This window comes from Piliocolobus tephrosceles, chromosome 4 (genome assembly GCF_002776525.5).
Source record: "Piliocolobus tephrosceles isolate RC106 chromosome 4, ASM277652v3, whole genome shotgun sequence".
Classification (NCBI taxonomy): domain Eukaryota; kingdom Metazoa; phylum Chordata; class Mammalia; order Primates; family Cercopithecidae; genus Piliocolobus; species Piliocolobus tephrosceles.
In genome coordinates, this window is record NC_045437.1 from 9,833,902 (window position 1) to 9,859,698 (window position 25,797).

General features: G+C 49.1%; 1 pseudogene; it reads left to right on the plus strand.

Annotated features, from left to right (window-relative positions):
* Positions 1–15,239: 15,239 nt before the first annotated feature.
* LOC111546768 lies at positions 15,240–17,806 on the plus strand (annotated as a pseudogene).
* Positions 17,807–25,797: the final 7,991 nt, after the last annotated feature.

The window sequence follows — 25,797 nt, forward strand, 5'->3', positions numbered from 1 at the left end:
ACTCTCAGCTCAGTTCCAGCCCCCAGAGGTTGTCCCCGCCTCACCACTGGGGCTCCAAGTGCCCAGAGGCCGAGCTCGATCAAGGGTGGAAGATGAGCTAGTTTCATAATTAACAAAGCATAATGGATCACTCTCCATGCCATTTAGTTGGGGAGCTTTAAATATCTTGCTCTAACACCTGATTAAAGTGCCATGCTTCTGTGAGCAAAAAGTGGATTGTTTGTGCCTCATAAACCGGATTCCTAATCTCGGAATACCCAGGCAGAGGGCTTCCTCTCATCCAGGAAAACACGTTCCTTGTTCTGCTGTTGATTTTGACTCTTCTTGTTACAAAGCTGAATCATCTATATTCCCCTTCATAGCCTGCAGTTATTTCTTGTTAAAATAGCCAGAGGTAGTTGGGCTTTCAGCCAGATTGTTACTTGTCTTTAGGGGGTAACTCAAATGGTTTATTTAATAACTATGAGCTTTGTTGCAGATATCATGAACGGCTCAAGATGTTGAATAAAATAAACTGTTCAGATGGCTGGTGTGTTTGAAGAAAGTGGCTGTGGGAGGAGAACAGCAGAAACTCCTTTGCTGCAGTGAGGATGGGAGGGGGTGCCTGAGGACCCTAACGGGGTTGGTGGGGCTCCGGTACGAGAAGGGGGGATTTGCTAGCACATGAAGAGGAAGCCACATCTGGATGTAGTACCTCGAGAGACAAAGACGATTTTTCCAGTTGAAGTCACTTTAAAAATAAACTCTGAAGATGATGGAGCCTTTGCTGGCACCATGGCTCATGCCTTAATCCCAGCACTTTTGGAGGCCAAGGTGGGAGGATTGTTTGAGCCCAGGAGTTTGAGACTAGCCTTGGCAACGGAGTGAGACCTCTTCTCTACAAAAAAAAAAAAAAAAAAATTAGCTGAAAGTGGTAGCATACGCCTGTGGTCCCAGGTTCCTGGGAGGCCAAGGTGGGAGGATAGCTTGAGCCCAGGAAGTTGAGGCCCCAGTGAGCTATGATTGCACCACTGCACTCCAGCCTGGGCGATAGAGTGAGATCCCTTCTCTAGAAAAGAAAAAGAAAAAAATCCCTGGCATTCATATGGTGTGACTTTGAAAAATATCTGCTTTTCCTTCATTGCAGTATGGGGAGGGGGGTGGTGGGAAGCAGAATTGAAAAAGCTACAAGATGCAAATCAGTGGATGGTGGTTTTATCTTACAACTTAAAGAACAGTCTGTCCCTTTGAAATATATACCTTAAGTCTTTGTCCAGGTAGCAACAACCAGTGGCTTACTTGGCTTCAGGCTAACTTTATTTGTTGGCTTCTGTATTTTTCATCTCTAAAGAAAGTGGAGTGTATTTCTTCTATTGGTTTATGAGGTATAGGAAAAGAATGAAAGCAGGGATGACTCCCGAAATAAGTGCTTACCCAGCATGGTGGAGTTCTGAGGTGGCTGGGTGGGGCCAATGATTTGCTTTTGAAATGATTGTGCTAAAAGTCACTCAAACTTACGATTGGTTATTATTTCTTGGCAATCACTAGCATACTTGTGAATTCTCATAGTGTGAGAGAATCTAACTTAGAAATCGTTTCCAAATGTAGTGAGCTTTTTATGTATACTCAATTTAGCAATTAATGAGGAATGGACACAAATTAATCATTTATTGAGTCTGATTTTGCTATTTCCATAATTTGCAGCCAATAATTTTTTTTCAAGTCTTAAACATTCTCAGAGGTCGATGAAACCTTGTAGGCCTGCGGCTTTGTGCCTTAGCGTCTCAAGAATGAAATGGGTTCAGGTCCCCCGTCCCCCAAGGAAAATCCCAACTCTATTATGTTGCTTTGTACAATCGGGTTTTCCTGGTTATTGAAGGCGATTCCCCACCAGGACTCCGTGAAGTGCACAGAAGTAGGATTAACCCCCTTTAGAGGGGCCTGGCCTAGAACTAAGATGCCGGGGCAGCCAGGTCCTCCTTCTGCCCAGGGTCCAGGCCCGCTCACCTGGCCTCACAGTCCCGTCCCTCTCAACTCTTCCATCCAACAGCATTCCCGGTATCTGCCCCATTTCCCCGTTCTGGCTTTTGGTGAGGTCAAGAGCCCCCACAGGTGAGAGGAACTGGATGGGCGGGGCTGGCTTGATGTGCACTGTTTCCTGGAACCTTCATGCCTTCCCCGAGGTTGGAGCAGAGGTCCCACACTTCCCTGTGCTGAGTTGGAGCCAGTTGGCCTGGGATAGAGAATGGCTTTCCGGGCACATGTCCCACTTCAAACCCCAGTCCCGTTCTCGAATCTCATGAAGTATTAGCAGGGCGTGATCAGGAGAGCCACACAGCGTCCATGAAGTGCCCTGGCCATGGGGCCTCGGGGCCGGAAGGACATTTGGGTTGGGATAATATTCAGGCTTAGGTGAAAATGCATTTACCCAGCACCTACTAAGGGCTGGACCCCCTGCCATGTGTGGATTTTGCAGCTAATTAAGTTCTCGTCCCAGCGGCAAGGAAGGCTGCTGTCATTGCCCCTGTGTTATAGAGGCACACTTCAGCCATTTCCCTGGTTGTAGTCAGTTGAATAGTGTGACTCCCAGAAAGATATGTCCATGTCTTAACTCTGGAACTTACAAATGTGGCCTTGTTTGGAAAAAGGGTCTTTGTAGATGTCATTAATTTAAGGATCACAAGATGTGAGCATCCTGGATTTAGGGCAGACCCTAAATCCAATAACTGGTGCCCTTAAAAGAGAAAGGCCGAGGGGAGTTTGAGACACCAATGCAGGGGAGAAGGCCATGTGACGACAGAGACAGAGATTGGAGTGGTGCTGCCATCACTAAGGAGCGCTTGGAGCCACCAGAAGTTGGAGGAAGCAAGGAAGGAAGGATTCCCCCCTAAAAGCTTCAGAGGGAGCATGGTCCTGCCGACACCTTGATTTTGGACTTACAGTCCCCAGAACTGTGAGACAAGAAATTGTTGTTGTTTGAAGCCACCAAGTTTGTGGTAATTTGTTTCAACAACCATAGGAAATGAGCACACTTATTACCTCTTTTCGTGTAAACTGAGTCCAAAGGGGGCACCAGAAATGGGACAGAGCCCTGAAGCAAGACCTGGGTTTGGTTTTCTTTTGATTCTGAAAATAAAAGCCCTTTAAGGAATCAAGAGGTGGGGGAGAGGTTGAGGCTGAAGGAAGTTGAAGAACAGTGAAAGAATCTTGGCTCATCTGGAGGATGAGAGAGAGTTCTAGAATGGAGAGAAGATAGACCGGCACTAGAAAAATTTTCTGACGGGGCGCAATGGTTCATGCCTGTAACCCCAGCACTTTCGGAGGCCGAGGCAGGTGGATCTCCTGAGCTCAGGAGTTCGAGACCACCCTGGGCAACATGGCAAAACCCCGTCTCTACTAAAATGCAAAAAATTAGATGGGCGTGGTGACACATGCCTGTAGTCCCAGCTACTCAGGAGACTGCGGCACAAAAATCACTTGAGCCCCGGAGGCGGAGGTTGCAATGAGCTGAGATTGCACCACTGCACTCCAGCCTGGGCTACAGAGTGAGACTCTCTCTCAAAAAAAAGGAAAATTTTCTAATTTCCACAGGCTTTCAATGAGTTTCTGCCACAGACAGAATCCTAAGGTGGCTTTCAAGATTCCGTCCACTGGCAGACACGTCCCATTGAATCTCCTTCCTTGAGTGTGCGTAGGCCTGTGTACAGTCAGGTACACAGCGGGACAGTACACGGTGGGACAACTTACCCCCTCACTTGTGGTCTGTGACATGACTCAGCAGTAGGAGACCAGAGAGGGGTTCTCACACTGGCTTCGAAGACATAAGCTGTCACTGCGAGGGCGCCAGGTGCTGAGGACCTGAGGATGGCCTCTGGGATTTGAGAGTGACCTTCAGCCGACTACCAACCAGCCAAAAAACAGGACCTCAGCTCTACACTGCCAGGAGCTGAATTCTGCCAATGACCTGGATGAGCTGGAAGTGAACCTGGAGCCTCTGCTGAGATTGCAGCCTCGGCCCACGCCCTGACGAGCTTTCTTGCCAGGTAAGCAGAGGACTCAGCCAAGCTGGGCTTGGACTCTCCACCCATGGAGAAGGTCAGATGAATGTGGATCATGTTGCTAAGTTTATGATACTTTGTTATACAACAATAGAAAAGGAATGCAGTTTCTGAGCAAAGTTCCAAATTGTAACTGAATAGGAGCAGCTGAGCTTGAGCCTTGACTTTGTGCTTTTTTGCTGATTTGGTGGTTTTTTTTTATGACCAAGTATTACAAATGGCTGTATATTTTAAAGTCATATTTTGAGACAAATCACACAGTTAAAAAAAGTTTAAAAGGCTCTGAAGAAAATAGAGAGCAGATGAGCAAAAGCTGATCATTGGTTAAACATAAATGTGTTCCAGATGAGAATGGAAAATGCTTGCTTATTTCCATCGGTGTGGCCAGCGGTTCCCCTCAGAGGCCCCTCAGGTGAATTTGTAGCAGAAAACCTCCAGAGAGACATCTTCCCACGGACGCTTTTCCCTGGTGCCATCTAGAGGGCAGACTTCTAGCAAGTTCCGCTAGCATGGTACCACAGTCACTTCTCTGCAATTCTACAAGCCACAGTCACACCCTCTTCAACAAGACCTGAATCTCAGCCCAGGGCAGGGGGGTTTCTCTGGGTGTACCATTCGAGTCCTTGGGGTAATGGCTGTTATTCATATCTGCTATTAATATATTCTGTAACATTCTCTTTACTTCTTGCCAGCCAATTCCTCGTACCCCGACCCTGTTGTAGTTACCGATTATTTATATAAAACTTTCCCTGTTCAAATCACTCAGTGGTTTCTCTCTCCTGATTGGACCCAGACTGATGCACGTTCCTAGCAGCAAGTGGCACTATGTGCCAAGCACCAGGTGATAATTTCAGAGAGCTGAAGACAGGCCTGTCTCCAAAGAGTACACACAATGCCCAATTCAACACTTGAGAAAAGAAGGGAGAAGTATAAAATAAAATATATATATAAATAAAAAAATAATGCCCAAGTTAAGCAGACAGAGCATGGGGCTACAGGGTAAGAGACTGGATTCCAGACCTGATTCTGCAACTAAATATGGGATTTGGGGAGGACTGTCCAATCACTCTGTTTCCTTGTCTGTAAATTACAGGTGATGGACTCAGAGGCTTTCTGTTGGTTAGAGTAAAGCCAAGCTGCAGTAACAGAGTAACCAATTACAGAGTGGTTTAAAGCATATAGAAGTTTATTTTCTCTCAAATGCCAGTCCTCAGATGAAGGATCCTTGGTGATGGAGCTGCTCTGCTCCACATGATCATTCAGGCATCCAGGTTCTGTCCATCTTGTTGCTTCGCCATCATATGGACTTTCACTCTCATCTGCATGGGTGCAGTTCATAGGAAGGTGAAGAGCAGGGAGGAGGTCAGTGTCTTAAGGCCCAGACTTAGGAATGGTGTCTATCACCTCCACTCACATGCCAGCAGGGGGTGCACTTAGCCACGTGACCACATTGAATTGCACAGCAGGTTGGGAAATGGAGTCTCTAGCTGAGTAGACACGTGTCCAGCCGCACCTTGATCACATGGAAGAAGTGAGAGTATGTTAGGGGGCAACTTTCAATGTCCCCGGCCCCTGTTCCAGCTCTGCCAGACCCCTCTATGTGTTACGGAACATGACTGCATGTAAACTCCAGACTCCATTTAGGTAAAGAAGGAAAACATCTCTGGCAAGGTGGGAAATACATGCCTCATCATCCTGCTTTTGCATTTCAGAATCAAGATCTGAAGAGCTTGCAAAAAGTTCCTTTAGTGCTGAAAAGTAGGAAGGTGGCAGATGTGACTAACAAAACAGTCCTTGTGCATCTGCTAGGGAATACAGATTTTTTTTTTTCTCCAACATAAATTAGAATCCATCTGGGATTTGAGAAGTCTGAGCTAAGGTTTCCTGGATCTGTTTGCATGTGGAACAATGATGAAAAGAAGAAAATGATAAGTCAGTTTTAAAGAACTTTTCTTGTGTTTCAAGTAGAAAGAAGGCTTGAGAATTTTTTTACATTTTACTCTGGTGTAGAAGGATGGTGACATTTAAAAAGAAAGAATGAGCATTAAAACAAAGACATGAAAATAATTTAACCCTATCAATTGTATTTTTATATGCTGGCACTAAGACCTTAAAATCATAATGTATCTAATTCTCACAAAAATATGTTAAAATAAGGACTATCATGTCCATTTTAAAGAGATGAAATGGAGGAAGATAATTTGTGTAAAGTCAAACAGCTAATAAGTCTTGCATCTAGGAGTTGAAGTTAGATCATTTGGCTTGAGTCTGTCAGAGATGAGCAACCCTTTTCTGTAATGCATCAGATAGTAAATGTTTTGGCCTTTGCAGGCACGCAGTCTCTGCTGCAACTGCTCAGCTCTGCTGTGTAGCATGAGGGCAGCCATAGACAATGTGAAAATGAGTGAGTGTGGCCGTGTTCCAATAAAACTTTATTAATGAACATAAAATTGAAGTTCATAGAATTTCACATCACAAAATATTTTTCTTTTTGAATTTTTTCAAGTACTTACAAATGTGAAAACCATTTTTACCTTGTGGGCCATTGTTTGCTGCCCTTGGGTCTATGCAGTTCACCTTGACCTTTTTCAACATGTTAAAGAGGTTAACCCACATTTACCAAATGCCGCTGCTCCAGGCACTGTGCGGGGCACTCCGTATCCTGGTCCACCAACTTGCTACCTGTATCTAGAGGTAGCTCCTGCTACCGTTATTCACACTTTATAGATGAAGAAAGCAAAACGGTCCTACTACAGGTGGAACAAGGACATGCAGCCAGCCAGGAACTGGCCTGATATCTGTTGATGGACACGAAGGAAGGATTTTGGTTGGCCATTAAGACTCTCTCAGGACCTGAGGAAAAGGGTGGGAAACTTAGCCACAAGATGGCAGGAGGACAGATGCTCCATGAGGATGGCAGGACCAGGACGAGGACATGAATGCTTAATATTCTGGAAAATCCTCTGGGATAAGGCTGGGCATGGTGGCTCATGCCTGTAATTCCAGCACTTTGGGAGGCCAAGGCAATCAGATCACTTGAGATCAGGAGTTCGAGACCAGCCTGGGCAACATGGTGAGATCTTGTCTCTACTAAAACTACAGAAATTAGCCAGACATGGTGGCGGGCATCTATAATCCCAGCTACTTGGGAGGCTGAGACAGGAGAATTGCTTGATCCCAGCAGGCGGTTGAAATCCTCTGGGATAAAACTCTCTGTTGAAGGAAGCTTTGGTCAGCAGTGAGCACATCGGGCACACTTGTCACTGCCCCTTCTCATCCCGCCTTCTCTGCTTTGGTCAGGTGGTGCCCTCCCTTCCATGGGTGGAGCCAGAGGTGGCGGGTTCTGGCTGGTCAGATGGGAGTGGACAGAGAGGTCCGGGATCCTGCCGGCTTTGTGACTGCATTGTGTGTCTCCTGGAAAGGATCAGGTGCAACCAGAGAAACCTTGAGCCTTCTCCAGATACCTGAGCGGCAGCTGAGTTCCCACAGCCTCTGCGATCTCCCTTCTGAGGCTCTGGCCCCCAGTTTCCCAGTACCCCCTCTGTATTAGCTTCCTGGGGCTGCCCCGACAAAGTATCACAAACTCAGGGGCTTCTGCAACAGAGATTTATCCTCTCACAGTCCTCTTTGATTTGGACTTCTAGCCTCCCGGACCTGATTGGCAGGGCTACGCTTCCTCCTAAGGCTCTGGGGTGGGGTGGGGGTCCTTCCTGCCTCTTCCAGCTGACAACCCCTGGCATTCCTTGGCGTGTGGGCGCATCACTTCAATCCCTGCCTCCCTCTTCACATGGTCTTCTCTGTATGTACGACGGTGCATCCTCTCCTCTTGTAAAGGGCAGCAGTTGTTGGATTTAGAGCTCACCCTACTCTGGTATTACCTCATCTTACTTACATCTGCAACAGGCCTGTTTCCAAATAGGGTCACATTCTGAGGTTCTGGCTGGACATGAATTTTGGGATGGGGGACACTCTTCAACCCAGTACACCTTCCTCCCCAAATCTTGCTAGGTTTCCCATGCCTAAAAGAAGTGCTATTGGAGAAAATAAGAATAGTTTTCTACTTATCTCAGGAGCACAGAAAGGTGGCAAAATGGCATGGCCAGTTTTGGAAAGAATATGTAGTGTGTTGTAAAGATACGTGATGAGGAGGAGGATGATGTTTTCACCGATATTTGCAGCCTCTTGTCCACACAGAAGAATTAGGAAGGTTAACGCCTTCGAAATCAGCTATATTTTGGCACTCTCTTTTTACTCTTATGATGATTATCCTAGTGTCCTTGTTTTTGAGGTGGCTGCTATAATTATGGTAACTTGTGTGAGTATGTTAGAAAGATGTTACAAATGATTAAGCTAGAAATTAGTCACTTTGGAGTGTGTAATAGTTCTTTCAAGTCCCCAGCATATAAGGGAAGGTGACGCTGGTCTACAATGCCTGTCTCCATGCATCCATGCAGAAATGGAGACCCAGAGAATTGAAAGACTTGCCCAAGTTCTGTGAGTGAGTCAGTGCTAGAAAAATCTTGAGCCCAGCGCCCCAGATGTGATGACTGTTCTCTTTCAAATATTTCTACAGGGTTAGAATGGGGGCTCAGGCTTGGCTCAGACCCATATCTTTAGGTGAGTGGCTTTTAAATTGCCACTTGAAAGAGCTGCAAACACGGGCTGCGGAGTTCAAGCCCGCACCCTCCTCTCTGGAAGTGGAGCGAGAACAGGGTGGGCAGAGGTGGGGCCGCCGCACTTGCTTCCCTGGAAACCCGAGGGAGAGCACAGGATGCCAGGAGAGCACAGGACTCGGCTGGCGGCTGCTTCAGGAGCAGCCCCGCCAACTGTTTAGGCCCACCCTTGTTTGCCGTCTCACCTTGTGACTATTTCCTGGGCATTGTGGGAGAGGAGGCCTCTTGCTTGAGCTCCTGTCCCTACTCTCTCCTCTCATTAAATGCACAGCATGGCTTTGCAGTAATAGGCTGAGACATGTCAACTCTTTTTTTTTTTTTTTTGAGATGGAGTTTTGCTCTTGTTGTCCAGGCTGGAGTACAACGGTGCGATCTTGGCTCACACAACCTCCGCCTCCTGAATTCAAGCAATTTTCCTGCCTCTGCCTCCCAAGGAGCTGGGATTACAGGCGTGCGCCACCACGCCCGGCTAGTCTTGTATCTTTAATAGAGACAGGGTTTCTCCATGTTGGTCAGAATGGTCTTGAACTCCCGACCTCAGCTGATCCGCCTGCCTCGGCCTCCCAAAGTGCTGGGATTACAGGCGTGAGTCACTGCGCGCAGCCAACATGTCAACTCTTTAGGAGAGCTTGGAGACAAAAAATAACCCAGGTCTGAGCATGGGAGGTGCAAAAATAGGAACTTCTCAGCTTCCACAAGAGCAGATAAACGAATACATAGGCCGTAAACCAATGTAGTTATTTCGGCTGGGGGATTTCTTTTCTTCTGATTGTCCCCTGGAGCTACAAAATACACAAATATAGATTGATAGATTTTTTTCATTAATTCGAAAAGCATTTAATGGCTGTCATCTGTGTGCCAGGCAACTGATGCACAGCCAGACTTCCAGGAGGCTGGAGGCGATCCAGATGAACCTCCTGGAGTAGGATTGTCAGGAGGGGACTGGAGACCAGGGCCATCCTGACAACCCCATCTCTGTTCCAGGAAATTCCTAGGGTCCCCTGGGAGGCACAGCTTTGAGAATCCTATTTTGGTTGCTGAACAGCTGCACACACTGGAATCGAGGCTGCGTGTGCTTGGGGTGCGTCGGTGAGGGGGAGGCAGTGGGGTCCGGGTGGGAGCTGTACGGAAGCCCTCCCCTCCCCCTCCTCCAGGCATGCCAGCGAGTGTGGCCTTATGTTGAGTGTATCTTCCAGTGTGAGTGGCTCCTCCGAGTGTGGTCCAAGGACCCGCAGCATCGGCATCCCCTGGGAGAGCCTTGGAAATGCAGAATCTTGGGACCCAGCCCGGACCCACAGTCAGAATCAGATTCTCAGGCGGTTTGTGGGCGCATTGAAGGATCTGCTTGCGAACTCCAAAGCTGGGGCTGACACATCCTCCTCTGACCTCAAACTTCCCTCCTCCTTCTAAAAAACCCAGAGAACCCAGCCACCTGCCCACCCATAGCTCTTTCCAGTGGATCCAACTTCCTCTCACACCCAGTTTGAGCAGGGGGAGACGGGAAGGCATCTTCTCCGCTTCCAGATCGTCTGTTTCTTCCATCGAACACCACGGTTGCTGTGAAACCCACAGCAGTAGCAGACCTGGGTCTTGTCAAGAGCTATGAAGGGTCTGAGGTTTTACCTACTCCTAGGCTGGCAGTTCGCCTGCCAGTTTGACAAATGCTGCCTAATGATGCGAGACTCCCGGGGCAGAGACAAAGGACTTTCTTACAGCACAGCAAGCAGCATAAGTTTTGCTATAAAATGTGGTGTATTAATGCAATATTTGAGTTACAGTAAGGCCAACAGATCAGGAAATGATTGTCATTGAAAGGACAGTTTGTTACTCCCAGCTCCCAGGAGGAGGGGCCACGCTGAGCTATGCAGGGCCACATGCTTTGTCAGCAGGCTCAGGAGACAGCGGACATGTGGGCAAAAGCCTTGTTGTGTCCCTAGCTGTCTGGTACTTGCTCCCAGGGTGATTAGGCAGGTGGAGAGTGGCCTGGAGTGTGAAAACCCAATAGAGGAGGTGTCTGGGGCATGGGCTTAAGATTGGTCGGTTTGCATTTGAAAAGCATGTTCGCAGGAGCCTGGTTTACTGTCTCCGGGGATGGGCTCGTACTGGGTGGGGCAGTCCCTCCAGGGTCAGCAAGGTCCCAGATAGCAGAATACAGAGAATGGAAGACATGGTTAATACAAGCTTAATGTTTGCACTGGTTTCCTATGTCCCCAAAACCCCATGGGGGTGACGTGGAGGGCCCAGGTGGATGCTGCCATGCAGTGAATTTGCATCACCGAGGGAAAACCCTGAGCTCAGGGGATGCAGATGCTGGTAAGAAAACACACCTAACCTTTGCCCCAGAGGGAGACATTACCTTTAAAATATTAGGTAATAACCAAACCTGCTCTCTGCGCTGTAGGGAGACACCACCTCTTTCCTTCTCCAAGGCTGTTTGCTGGATCTGAAAAGACAATCTGGAACAAGAGGACAGTCAGGCCAGCCATGGTGGTTCATGCCTATAATCCCAGCACTTTGGGAGGCCGAGGCAGGTGAATCACTGGAGGTCAGGAGTTTGAGACCAGTCTGGCCAACATGGGGAAACCCTGTCTCTACTAAAAATACAAAAATCAGCCGGGTGTGGTGGGTACACCTGTAATCCCAGCTACTCGGGAGGCTGAGGCAGGAGAATCGCTTGAACCCGGGAGGTGGAGTTTGCAGTGAGCCAAGATCATGCCACTGCACTCCAGCCTGGTGATAGAGCGAGACTCCGTCAAAAACAAAAACAAAACAAAAAAACCTCAAACCAAAACAAAACAAAAATGGTTAAAATGCTACACTTTCTTATCATATTTTACTGCAATTAAAAATCAAAACAAAAACCTTAAAAGATAAACCTTTCCGAATGCTGCTGTTCTTTTCTATATCATAAATAGTTCCTCTTAGGAAGGCCTTTCCGGTGTGCTAAAGACCTGCTCCAGAAAACACAAAATGGATCAGAAGAACAAAAAGTGGATGTCACTTCGTGGACATTTTGATAACATCAATGTCATGTACATTTCTTTCCCTTAAATTCTGGGGAATTTTTAAGTGGCATGTGGGGCTCTGAAATGTTGAGAGAGATCAGATTTTAGGGGAGTGGGGACCTCTTATGTAATGGTCCAAGGGCCCAATAAACTTGGGTGCCAGGGCCCTGGCATGAGGGCAGAGAAGGGGCTCTTGGGACTGGGGTCCTGGCAGTAAGGGGAGGGATGGACACGGTAGCAGGCAGAATGTTTCCCCTCAAATTTCAGGTAAACTCGGAATCTGCGAACGTGATCTTACTCGAAAGTATTGTCTTTGCAGTTGTAATCAGTGAGGAATCATGAGATAAAATCATCCTGGATTTAAGGTGGGCCCTGAATCCAATGACTCTTGTCCTTATAGGAAGAGAAGGATGACAACACTGAGTCACTCTGAAAGCTCAGCGTGGTGGAACTTAGTAGCATGATCCAGCTGTAAGGAAGCAACTTCCAGGTGTGCTGCCAGCTGCTGACCTAGGGGGTTCACCAAGAGGGCCCCTCCCTGCCCAGTGCCCTGACTCGGGTCCAGGGCTGCACACTTGGATGACAGAAGGACATTCCCAAGCTCACCTGGCTGCTCAGAGAATACAACCAAACAGTTGGCACTGACTACTGACACACTCATGTTTATTAAGAGACTCTGACTGGTGGGAATTGAGCCATGAGAACCAAAAGCACGTGTGCAAAAGAAAACGAGTGTTTTCACCTTTTAAGCGAAGATTGGGGGCTGAGAGAATGCTGGAGCCTGTGCTAACTCCCTGAGCCAGCGCAGCTGCCGCATGTCCTCTGCAGGGGTCTCCACCTGGTGCTCCCAGCGAGATAAACCAGGGATTACATCTAGACGGTCAGAGGTCAGCACCTGTCTAGACAGAGGCTCTAAACTGGGGCAGTGGGGGTGAGGTTGGAAAGAAGCAGATGGGATAGATACACGGAGTTGGAGGGAGCCTTATTCTATTTAGGGGCATCTCAGCAGATCTTCTCAGCTGCCAAACAGCCAGCCCCAAGCATTTCCCTGCTGTAGAGGTGGGTGCCCATGCTATCCAATGATTGCCTCGGCTGACAGACAGGGATGGGGTGAAGAAATAGCAGGAGAAGATGAGAAGGAAATGGTGAGCGAAACAGAGGAGGTGGGGGAGGACAGAAAATGTAAATGACACACAAAATGCTCTGAGATGCTTACTGGATGCCAGACACTGTCCTGAATGTTTTGCGGACACTGAGTCCTCCTGACAAGCCCATGAGGGAGAGCTTTTATTTCCTGCATTTTCCAGAGGTGGAGGCTGAGGCAGGGAGGTAGGTTATGGCCTTTCTGAGAGTATTCGCAAACATTCACCGAAACATAGTATGTTCACCAACACGGAGTTCAAAACCCACACTGAGGGTCTGGGTGGTCCATTAATAACACATGTTGGGCATGTTCTATGATCCAAAATCCACTAGGACCCTGGACTACCAGGCCCAATGTCTCTCTGGAATGCCTACAGCCTAGCAAGGGGACAGAGATGCTAATTATAAACAATGAGATGGGATAATGTTGTCGAAGTGCCGACACTCAAGTGTTGGGAGGAAACAAAAGGACTGGAAATCGTTTGAGCCCAGGCGTTCTAGAACAGCTTGGGCAACATTAGTGAGACGCCCGCTCTCTACAAAAATTCAAAAATTAGCCGAGCATGGTGGTGCATGCCTGTAGTCCCAGCTACTCGGGAGGCTGAGGTGGGAGGATCACCTGAGCCTGGGAGATCAAGGCTGCAGAGAGCCGTGATAGCACCACTGCACTCCAGTCTGGATGACAGAGCGGTACCCCCTCTCAAAAAAGAACCACCACCAAAGAACTGGAAAAGTCCTGCAGGTACTTGGAATTGCTCAACAGGCACCCAGGAGAGCTTCACAGGGGTCTGGAATAGTCCAGCAGGTGCGTGAAAGAACCCTGGCTATATCTGTACCTTGGAAGAGTCAAGTGCAAGAACTAAATTTCCATGGGAAGAGGTGAGGGACATGGAGTGAGACTGGAAAGGTCTCCGAATGGCAATAAGGAGGAGGATATCCTGTACTCCAACATGGCTGCTATCCGAAGATTTCCCCAATGGAAATGTGTTAGGACTTTTTCTGTTGCAAAAGTCAGAAATCAAATTCAAACTAGTTTAGACAGAAAAGGGAATGTGTTAGGACTCTGGGGAGCTCTAACTGTAGTGAGTGCAGGGACATCAGGAAGTCTAATGTGGCTCTGGAATGGGGCCCAGACGCCCTGCGGCTCCGACTTTGACCTAGGTTTCTCTTGCCTGGTGTCATGCCTCCCGCTGCAGGTCGGCATTCTCCATGTGGCAGGGAGAGGAACCACACAGGTTCCCTCTGTGTGGCAGAAAAATTCTACAGGGCAGGGTACCAGGAGGCAGGTACCTCCACAGGGCAGCCTGCCATGAGCCAGCACCTCCAGGTAGCAGTGCTTCTCTGACATCATCGCAGGTTAGAGATCCCTGAAAAACAGACAGACAATTTCTCACCTTTGACTTTAAAAGCCCCAGGGAAGGAAGAATTCTGACTGGTCTAGTTTCAGTCACGTATCAACAGCAGACCAATCAACTGTGGCCGGGGCACAGATGCTTTACAGAGGCTGGCCTGTGTCATGTGACCACCACATGACCTGCATCATGTGATGGGTGGAGGAGAGGGCGGGCCTGCTGTGATTGGCAGCCTCCTTCCCGTGGGAGGAGACCTTTTCTAAAGGGAAGTGAAGAGCGCCATGTGGACAAACAGCAGATGTTCACCACAGGAAGGGCCCGAACCAGATGGGTTTTAGAGATCACTGGGAAGGCAGCCCCACAGAGGGTGGGTCTGAAGCTCCGCGATCAGCCGCAGAAATGTTTCTCAACTGTGTTCAACACGAGCGCACTCCAGATAAGAAAAACAAGCGAAGCCTTTTTAGAATGTTATCTGAAATTCAAAATAGATTAAGTCTCAGGAAGATAAATAAACCAAATGAGCACTGCTTGGCTTCCAAAGCACACGCCCATCCCCTGGGGAGGCAGGCAGCCCACACTCCTGCCAGGAGAGAAGAGACCAGCTCTGGAATGGAATGAGCAGTTGCACTGGTGGGAGGGGAACAGGCACTGGAGTAGGTTCTACAGGTGTTTCTCACTGTCATGGGTCCAGGACTCCCGGGCATCTGGTAAACATGCAGGTTCTGAGGCAGAAGGGCTGCGGCTGGGCCTGAGGGTCTTCTTTTCTAACAAGCTCCCACGTGAGGGGGGCTGCTGCTGGCCCTGGCACCCCACTTTGAGTAGTAAAGACTTACGGTCTAGAATCTGCAGATTTGGATGAGATATTGGCGAAGAGCTGCGAGCTGGCCCTCAGGGAAGCCCCCCAGGTGGCCAGCGCTGGTGGTCCCATCTCACATGGAGCTGGGCATGACTGGGCCAGGCAGATGTGTGGGCCTTGGCCGAGCCTGGGCCGGCCCCTACTCTGGGCTGCTCACACCCATCCCTGGCCACATGGAAAACTTGTGCCAGAGTCAGCGGGGAAAGGAGTGGACTTGCTGTCACGTCATACTTGGATCAGAGCCTGAGGACCTCAGTGGCAGCTCCCTTGGGGTACCTGTGGGGGCTGAAAGAGACAGAGAAGGATTCCTCCAGGCTGCCTGGGCAGCTTTACCCGGCAGCAAGGACGGGTGTCCTAAGCCAGCCCCTCTGTGTAGGCAGAATAATGGCCTCCAAACATATCAGGTTTTAATTCCTGGAACCTGTGATTTTTCCCTCATGCGGCAAACGCTTTGCAGGTGTGCTTAAATTAAGGCGCTTGAGATGAGGGGATTATTCTGGTGGAGAGGGACGCAGAGGGACATTTGACACACAAGAGGGGAAGCGATGTCACCATGGAGGCGGAGGTTGCAGGGGTGCTGCCCTGAGCCGGGGAAGCCGAAGAGCAAGGAACGGATTCTCCCCGGAGCCTCCGATGGGAGGGCGGCCGTCCAGCACCTTGATGTCACCGCCTCTGGCCTCTAGGATTGTGTGGAATAGACTCCTGCTGTGTTCAGCCTCCCTGTGTGTGGTAGTTTGTTCCCCCAGCCACGGGAAGTGCGTGCTCCCACCCTGGGTGCTGGGGAGAGGGGGAGGTCTGGGGGGCGCGTCCCGGGGGCTCCGCTTCTCTGCTCTCTCTTCAGAGCCAGGGCTTCTCTTGGGGCTGTGGGGAAGGGGCTTTGGGGTGTCTGCGTCTGTTGAAATGGGGGCTCCGCGTGGGGTAGCAGAGCCTCAAGGCCTGGAGGGTGTTGAAGGCTGAGCGCAGGCAGCCCAGGCAGCTGCAGAGGAAAGAACGCAGGAGGCTGAGGCTGCGCCTCCCGGAGGGAGGGCCAAGGAGGAGCAGGGAGGTCTGTGCCCAAGGATGGGTCAAGCCGCAGCAGGCTGTCCCCACTCACTCCTCTCTAACCACCCCCAGGCCCTGGCCCAGGACCTGACCTCCTCCATGGCTGCGGTCCGGCCCACTGCTGCCCCAGTGATTCCCACATAGTCAGCTGTGGGCAGGGCCAGGGGCCTCCCTCTCTTCCAGGGTCTTCCCTGGGACGCCAGTCTGCTCCTTGGGCCTCTCCAGAGCCTGCAGAGTGAAGGAAAGGCCCTGTTAACTCAGGCCTTCTGCATCCTACCGCCAGGAGCCTGCTCAGTAAGCACTTAGGGGAGGAAGGGAAAAAAAGCACAATAGGCCTGGCCAGGTGGCTCATGCCTGTAATCCCAGCACTTTAGGAGGCTGAGGCGGGTGGATTGCTTGACGTTGGGAGTTCGAGACCAGCCCGGGCAACATGGTGAAACCCCGTCTCTACTAAAAATACAAAAATTAGCTGGGTGTGGTGGTGGGCACCTGTAGTCCCAGCTACTTGGGAGGCTGAGGCAGGAGAATCGCTTGAACCCGGGAAGCAGAGGTTACAGTGAGCCGAGATTACACCACTGCACTGCAGCCTGGGCGGCAGAGTGAGACTCTGTCTCAAAAAAAAAAAAAAAACAAAAAAAAACAAAAACCCTCAGGTGGAGTGAATAGTGAATGAGCCTCATTAATACTCCAGAAACAATTTTGACAAAAGTGGCATTACAGATTGAATTTTGTGTCTCCCCAGAAAAATACGTTGAGGTCCCAACCCCCAGTATCTCAGGCAGTGGCCTTATTTGGAAACAGGGTGTTGCAGATGTAAATAGTTAAGATGAGGTCCTGCCAGTGGGCCCCTAATCCATGATGACTGCTGTCCTTACAGGAAGACAGCCAGGTGACGATAGAGACACAGGAAGAATGCCATATAACAGAAACAGAGATTAGGGGGATGCAGCTGGAAGCCCAGGGATGACGAGGATTGCCAGCAACCCACAGAGGCGAGGATAAGGCAAGGAGAATTTTGCCCTACAGGTTTCAGAGGGGACAAGCCCTATTCACACCTTGATCTTGAACTTCTGGCCTCCAGAACGGTGAGATGGTAAGTTTCCATTGTTTAAGCCCCGATCTGTGGTACTTTGTTAGTGCAGCACAAGCAAACTGATAGGGGCGATGTCTGCCCCTTCTTTGCTCTGCCCTCTGCCACCTGCCATGGCAGCCCCCCATGGCCCCTTCTCAGGTGGTGACCCCCTTCTCCTTGGTGGCACCCTCAATAAACCCCTATCCTGTGTCTGAAAATGGGCAATCACCTTTATGAAAGAAATGAGGCTTTTCTTGCTCCCCGGCCGTCTTAGCGGCTGCTCTTGGTTGGGGGTCATCCTGCACCTAAGGCAGGAAGTTGGTGGCCACGAAGAAGAAGAAAAAGTTCCTGGAGTCAATCAATTGTAGGCTCCAACTCGTTATGAAAGGTGGAAAGTGCGAGCTGGGGTGCAAGCAGACTCTGAAGATGATCAGACAAGGCAAAGCGAAATTGGTCATTCTCACTAACAACCGCCCAGCTATGGAATGTTGGCCAAAATTGGTGTCCATCACTAGGGTGGCAATAATATTGGACTGGGCACAGCATGTGGTGTGCACAATGGCTATCATTGATCCAGGTGATTCTGACATCATTAGAAGCGCGCCAGAACAGACTGGTGAAAAGTAAAGCATGCAAAATTTTCCTGTAATAAAATTTGCCCAAGCTTGTTAAAGAAAGAAAAGAAAGAAAGAGAGAGAGAGAGAGAGAAGGAGGGAGGGAGGGAAAAGAAGAAAGAGAGAGGAAGGAAGGAAGGAAGGAAGGAAGGAAGGAAGGAAGGAAGGAAGGAAGGAAGGAAGGAAGGAGTGGGAGTGGGAGTTGGATGCAGGAAATGTGACCCTCGGGTACCCACTTTGAACAGCCCATCAAACCCACTTTTGCCCTTCAAAGGAGGCACCTTGAGAAGCTCCATGCTGTTGTCCATGCAGCTGTTCCTGCTCAAGCCGCAGCTGGGACTTTTATAAGAAACTGCCTTCTAGAGCCAGGTAACAGCCCACATGAAGAAACCAGGCCCGGTGCAGTGGCTCATGCCTGTAATCCCAGCACTTTGGGAGGCAGAGGTGGGAGGATCACTTGAATCTAGGAGTCTGAGACCAGCCTGGGCAGCACAGTGAGACCTGGTCTCCACAAAAAATAAATAATAAAAAAATTAGCTGGGCATGGTGGCACATGCCTGTAGTCCCAGTTACTTGGGAAACTGAGGTGGGAGGATGGCTTGACCCTGGGAAGTAGAGGCTGCAGTGAGCCGTGATCATGCCACTGCACTCCAGCCTGGGTGACAGATAGAGACCACTGTCTCAAAATAAATAAACCAGGAATGTCACTTATTGTCACATTTGGATCTGTTTCTAACATCGTGCTGAGTTTGGTTACCCACCTCAATCACCTGATGTGACTTGAAACCACTTTTGGCTATTTCCAAAAATCAGCTCCGCCCTGGGAGGGGTTAGGGCTGCCCTTTAAGGAAACATTAAAAGCTCAGTATCTTCCTTTGGTGGCTCCCTCAGGGGCGCTGGCTTCTGACTCATCAGCATCATTTTAGCTCTCTGTGGGTTCAGAAATGGAGGAAACAGCACTTCCTTTTGGTGAACGCTTTTGTATTATTTTATTTTTTCATCACGATGCTGAAACTAGCTCATCCTGGGAGAGTCAAAGGAAGCTCATATGTTTTCCCTGAGCTGGGCTAAATTCCTGTTTCTTCTAATAGGAAGGATCCAAAACTTCCCACGGAGTTTCCCCTCGTCTGCACTGAGTCACATACCTGTGGGCTTCGAGCTCACAGACCTTTTTTAATCAAAGAGAAGATGAAAAAGGCACCTTGCTTCTGTCCCATTTTTAGATCTTTTTTAGCCTCATTTCTTCTCTTTCCTTTCTACATTTTTGGGTTTGTTTGGTTTCATGCCTGAATTAAATGTAACAGGAGGAGCAAGTTTTATGCCTTGCCTGAAATCATCATTGTCAGAGAAACAAATGCAATCTTTAGTGAGACAAGCAAGGGTGGGAAGACGACGCTTGGGTTGCAGGCAAGCGCAGTTCCTAAAGCTTTTTGCATTGAGTAGCTGTGGGGTCCAGGGCTCCATCTCTCTGGACCTCACTTCCTCATGAGCAAATAGAGGCTTCAGGCTGTAGTAGGTTGTCTCAAACTAGGGACATATATTCAACAAGCCTGCACCTTTTTCAAAAGTAGATTCTGATCTTTAGGTTCTGGGTGGGGCCTGAGATCCTGCACCTCTAACAAGCTCCCAGATGACAAGCATCCAAGAATCACACTTTTCCTAGCTCTGGATCACACTTTTCCTAGCTCCTAGCAGAATCTCAGGCTCATCCAAGCCTCTTGAGCCAGAATTCAAATTTTCACAAGCGCCCCGATTCGTTCAGATGCGCATTACGGTGTGAGAATCCTGCACTGGATCACTGAGGGAGGTCCCAGCTGCACCGGGGGAGCCAGGAACCGCGGAGGCACAGGCCCATCCTGGAGACCCCGATTTAGTTTGTGGGGAGTGGCCTGGACAGCGACTGCTGCCTGTTCAGTGGAAGCAAGGGCTCTGAGGGCCAGTGGTTCTTGATTTTGCTGCCTATTAACATCACCTGGGGAGCCATGACAGGGCCCCCGGGATGTTAATAGGCAGCAAGATCGGGAACCGCTAGACTGCACAGTCCTCAGGTTCTAATCCATGATGTCATTGGTTTTATCAGGGTAATTTTTCCTGGCCACATTAGGCAGGAAAGGTGTCTGTGCATCTCAGAAGTGTCTACGGAACGCTGCTTCTGAACTTCCCAGCACGCTCAAAACAGGACCTGGTTTATAGCAAAGGGCCAGCTCCTGGCACCATCGTGAAACACACACACCCTGTCTTCTACCCAGGGTTCTCTTCAGCCCATAGGTGTCCTATGGCCCCTGCTCTGTGCTCCAGCCTAACATCAGGAAACCCATGAATGGGAGAAAATCTCATGTCCCTGTTTACAGGTGAGTGAACATTTAAGTCAATGGGTTGCCCTCCCCTGGGGAGCTCTAATTGTAGAATTTAAGAGGGCAGAGTGAAGCCAGTGGGCTCTGGAGTCCTGCCAGGTTTGAGTCGCAGCTTGGCCATGTATGAGTCCCTCTCATTACCCTACAAGAGCCCGGCATCCTGATGCATAACACCCACCACCCGGCTTAGGCAGGGCTGACAGAGTGAATTACTGACAGAGGATGGCCCTTGGTCGTTTCTGCTTCCTTCACTTTCCCATCGCTGCCTTAGAATCTGGAGAGACTCCCGCTGGCTTCACCTGGACAGGCATCCTGGCACGCAAGCAAGGATTGCTTCCACCAATTTTCTGCGACAGAAACAAGGGTTCGGTTGATTCCTGGCAGCACATGCGTGTGGGGATGCACGTGGGGGTACAGGGCTGGACTTGGGAGATGCTTCAGCTGATAGCACACTTTTTCTTTGGAGAGTTTTCTTCCTGCTGTTATAACACCTGTCTCCACACAAAACCTTCATTGGTTAACAGTGAGTCATGCATTTATTCTGTGCATAGACCTATGGCGTGAGATGCATTTGGAAACCTTGAGAACAGCAGTTCCCAACCTCGGTGCTTGGAGTAATGTCCGAGGACACTTTTGCTTGTCACAACCGGGGCAGGGAGCTGTTGCTGGCATCTAGCGGGTGAGGTCCAGGGACGCTGCTAAACATCCTGCAGGGCAGAGGCTGGTACCACTGCAGAGAATGATCCAGTGCAACAGATTGCTGGTGCTGAGAATCCCACTTCAGACCCAGGGCAAGACTGATTGGATGCGTTCATTTATATCTGCTCTTGTAGCCATTCAGTCAAGAAATGAGCACCTTGAATGACTATTAAATCAAGACAGGTTGGGTGCGGTGGCTCACACCTGTAATCCCAGCACTTTGGGAGGCCGAGGCAGGCGGATCACTTGAGGTTAGGAGTTTGAGACCACCCTGGCCAACATGACGAAACCCCATCTGTATTAAAAATACAAAAATTAGCTGGGCATGGTGGTACACGCTTGTGATACCAGTTAATTGGAAGGCTGGGGAATGAGAATCGCTTGAATCTGGGAGGAAGAGGTTGCAGTGAGCAGAGACTGTACCGCTGTACTCCAGGGTAACAGAGCAAAACTGTCTCAAAAAAAAAAAAAAAAAAAAAAAAATCAAGACATCTCTGAGACTCCACAGGTCAATGGAAGATGAACAGAGGGGCAGTGGGGCTGCCCACCGCCCGTGTGGGAGGCGTGGGCAATGTCTAGGTTGACCAGCTACCCATGCTCTGAGGCAGTAGTCTCAGGACAGGGCGTGCACACCCCCAGGCAGGGCGGCACTCACTTATGGTACAGAAGGAATCTCAAAGCTTCCCCTACTCAGGAATGAATGAGCTCTAGACCCTGCCATCGCCTCTGCTCAATACTCGCCCACTCCAGGTTTCAAAAGGAGGCTGCCCACATGGACTGCTCGGAGAAACTCCAGGGCACGTGGTTGATGGAGGAGCCAGATGCAGAGCGGTGCACTTGGGGGTGCAGTTCAGGAAGCCGCGGGGTGGGTATGAGGGTGTAGTGGAGCGTATCAGTGCAAGGATACCCTGAGACTGGGGGTGACATTGACTCCACAGGCACAGGAAGGGGCTTGGAAACAGATTGAACTCAGAGCATACATATCATGGGGGGAGGGGCTGGGGGCTTGGGGTTGGGGGAAGCTGCCTCCACTGCTGAGGGCCCCACCTCATGGTTCATCCCTGGCAGGCCTGCAGATCCCCCTATACCCTCTCCCTGAAGATGGCCCATCTGTGCCTGGACAAGTTGGCATGTGTATTAGATTCTTAGGGCTGCCAGAGCAAAGAACCACAGACTGAGGGGCTTAAATAACACAAGTATATTGTCTTACAGTCTAGGAGGCTGGAAGTACAAGGAGCTCAGGGTGTCAGCAGGGCTGGTTTCTCCTGAGGCTCCTCTCCTTGGCTTGCAGGTGGCCGCCTTCCCATGGTATCCTCACATGGCCTCTCCTCTGATGCCCCTTCCTCTTCTTAGAAGGATACCAGTCCTATTGGATTAGAGTCTGCCCTAAATACCTCATTAGAACATGATTACCTCTTTAAAGACCTTAACTCCAAATATGGTTTTATTCCGGGGTTCTGGGGGTTAGGGCGGCCACATGTTGATTTTGGGGGACACACTCCATCCCATAACAGTGTGGGCTGCCATTCTCCACTGGTGCTCTATCCTGGAGACACCCCCTAGGGAGTTTCGTACAACATGCAGGTCATCTAGTTAAATTTGATTAAATTGTATTTCAAATGCTGCATGGGATACACTTACACAAAAAATTATTTATCATTGATCTGAAATTTGCATTTAACCCAGCATTCTATATTTCTAGCTGCTAAGTCTGGCACCCCTAGCCACTGGGAAACCTCCTACCCATAGCTTTTCACCTGGGCTGCCTGGGTCTGGGATGGGCACAGAAAGGTGGAGAGTGGAATTGGTGCCGGGAGGAGCAGCTGGTGTCTGGGAATCCCTCAAGGGCCCTGCCTTGTGGCTCTCTCAGGACAACCTGTAGAAGCCACTGAGATGCTGGGGTGGCCTGTGGTTTGATGGAAACCACAGCATCTGTTTAGGCGAATCCTGGAGGTACTGCCCGTTTCTCTTCCAGTTTTCACATCTCTGTAGAATGGGAAATGTCATACAAAACTGGACCATACACAAATGATCCAATTTCCAGTTGCAGAAAACACATGACATCATACACATCATGATGATGAAAATATGGGTGCCCAATCCCTTACCTACAATTCTGAAATCCAAAACGCTCTGGGAACATTTTTTGTGTGTAAATTTGGAGACAAAACACATTCAGGGATAAAATTGATTTGAATGGACTTGGGACAATTTATAGGCTTTCTTCATCCATTGGTGAGAATAGTGATACTGTGTTTTCTGGGGGGCACTGTCCAGACATGTGGGAGGTTGTAGGAGATTGGTCAGGGTGGTGGGAAAAATTGTAGAAAGATGCAAACCTTCCTGGAAAGCCAGGAGGTTTTACAAAAGCTTCAGAAAAGGATTTGGGCTGAAGGCAGCCAGATTCTCTTTTCTGGTACCTGAAAGCTTAGGTTAGATAACAAGGGGATGTAAAGAAACTGATCTAGATAAGTTAATTTACTTAGGCCTTGGAACCTGGCCTTTAATCATCTATGCGCAGGACTGCTCTCTCTAGGGGAGCGACCATGTTAATTACCCACAAGTGTGTTGACTCGAGGCCTTTGTCATTAAATCTGTACTAAATAAATGCCCGAAGCACCAGCTTGTCAGGGCCACAGATGCTGACTCTTTACAGCACCCTCCTCGGTGTCTGCGAGTGGTCCAGTCCCCTAGCCCACTCTTTCACTGGATACCTGTGTCTGAGTGCATGTGTTCATCTGTCATTCGGCCAGGATCTGCGGGTCGGACCCAGCAGCAGGTGGTAAGTGATATTCAGGATATGCCCTGTATTACCAGCCTACAGCTCCCCAAACTCGAATGCCAAAAACCCACAGCTTTCTGGATAAGGGATTGTGCAGCTACAACAGCAGACAGGCACCGAGCTCTTAAACCATGGGAGGCACAATGCTAAGTGCTTTAGGTTTCTCATCTCTTTAATCCTCATAATCTGTGAAATGGATACTTTTATTTGCATTTTTGGTAAGTTATTTTTGTGTTGAAGTATGACATGCCCACAGAAAAGCCCACGAATCAGGTACCCAGCTGGAAGAATTATTAGAAAGTGAGCCTGCACCCATGACACCACCCAGCGCCATCTCTCAGCAGTACCCCAGAGGCTCCCACCACAGGCTGCCATCATTACCTCCCAGATTCTCACTTTCATCACCAAAGATTCATTCTGCCTAGAAAAAAAAAAAAAAAATGCTGTCATTTATTGAGCAGTTACTATGTTCCAGGAACTTTTATTATTTCTCACATTGACTCTATCAGGGTGAGTACTCTTTTTTTTTTTTTTTGAGATGTAGTTTTGTTCTTGTCACCCAGGCTGGAGTACACTGGCATGATCTTGGTTCACTGCAACTTCTACCTCCTGGGTTCAAGCGATTCTCCTGCCTCAGCCTCCCGAGTAGCTGGGATTACAGGCACATGACAGCACACCCGGTGAATTTTTTTTTTTTTTTTGAGATGGAATCTCACTCTTCACTCTGACACCCAGGCTGGAGTGCAGTGGTGCAATCTCGGCTCACTGCAACCTCCGCCTTCTGGGTTCAAGTCATTCTCCTGCTTCAGCCTCCAAAGTAGCTGGGACTACAGGAGTGTGCCATCATGCCTGGCTAAGTTTTTGTATTTTTAAAAAATTTTTAGTAGAGACAGGGTTTCACCATGTTGACTAGGCTGGTCTCAAACTCCTGATCTCAGGTGATCCACCTGCCTCAGCCTCTCAAAGTGCTGAGATTACAGGTGTGAGCCACTATGCCCGGCTAGGGTGAGAATTCTTATTATTTCATTTTACAAGCAAAAAGAAGCAAGAGTTGAGAGATGTTATGTCATGTTCTATTCTATATCATATTATGCATCATATCATGTTATGTATCATAACCTCAGCTCAGTGAATTCTCACAAACAGAACACACTTTTCTAACTAGCACCCAGATTGAGGAATGGAATGTTAGAAACAACAGAGAAACTGCCCCCTGAATCCCACAGCCCCTCAAGTTGCTACCCACTCCCAAAGGTAAGCACTGTTCTGACTCCTGATACCTTTTGCCTGTTTTTGAACTGCCTGTCAATGGAACAAAATTGTCTATTCTTTTTGGTGCCTGATTTTCTCTCAGCATGATGCTCATTAAGCCCATCCACATTGCCACGTGAGGCGGCAGTTTGCTCTTTTCTAGTGCTGAGTAGAATCCCACCATTTGAACACACCTCTATTTATTCATCCATTTTCCCCTTGGAGGATGGAGGTTAGAAATGTTTTCAGTTTTTAGCAATCACCAGCAGTGCCACTCTCTAAATTCTTGCGAGTCTTTTGGTGGACATGCACACATTTCTGTTTAGTGTATGTCTTGGGGTGAATTGGGGGCATCACAATAGTGTGTGTGTGTGTATGTTTAGCTTTTCAAAAACTTCCAAACTGGCCTGGCATGGTGGCTCATCCCTGTAATCCCAACATTTTGGGAGGCCGTGGTGGGCAGATCACTTGAGGCCAGGCGTTCAAGACCAGCCTGGCCAACATGGTGAAACTCCATCTCTGACAAAAATACAAAAAAATTAGCCAGGTATGGTGGTGCATGCCTTTAATCCCAGACACTCAGGAGGCTGAGGAAGGAGAATCACTTGAACCTGGGAGGAGGAGGTTGCAGTGAGCAGGGATCATGCCACTGCACTGTAGCCTGGGTGGCAGAGCGAGACTCCATCTCAAAACAAACAAACAAACAGGCCATGTGAAGATGAAGGCAAAGATCAGGGTGATGCCTCTACAAACCAAGGAACCCCAGGTTTTGCCTGCCAACACCAGAAGTTAGAGGAGAGGCCTGGCAGATTTGCTCTCACAGCCTCAGTAGGAATTAACCCTGTGGACACCTTGCTCTTGCACTTCCAGCCTGCAGAGCTCTGAGACGAGGCACTTCTGTGGTTTAAGCCCCTCTGC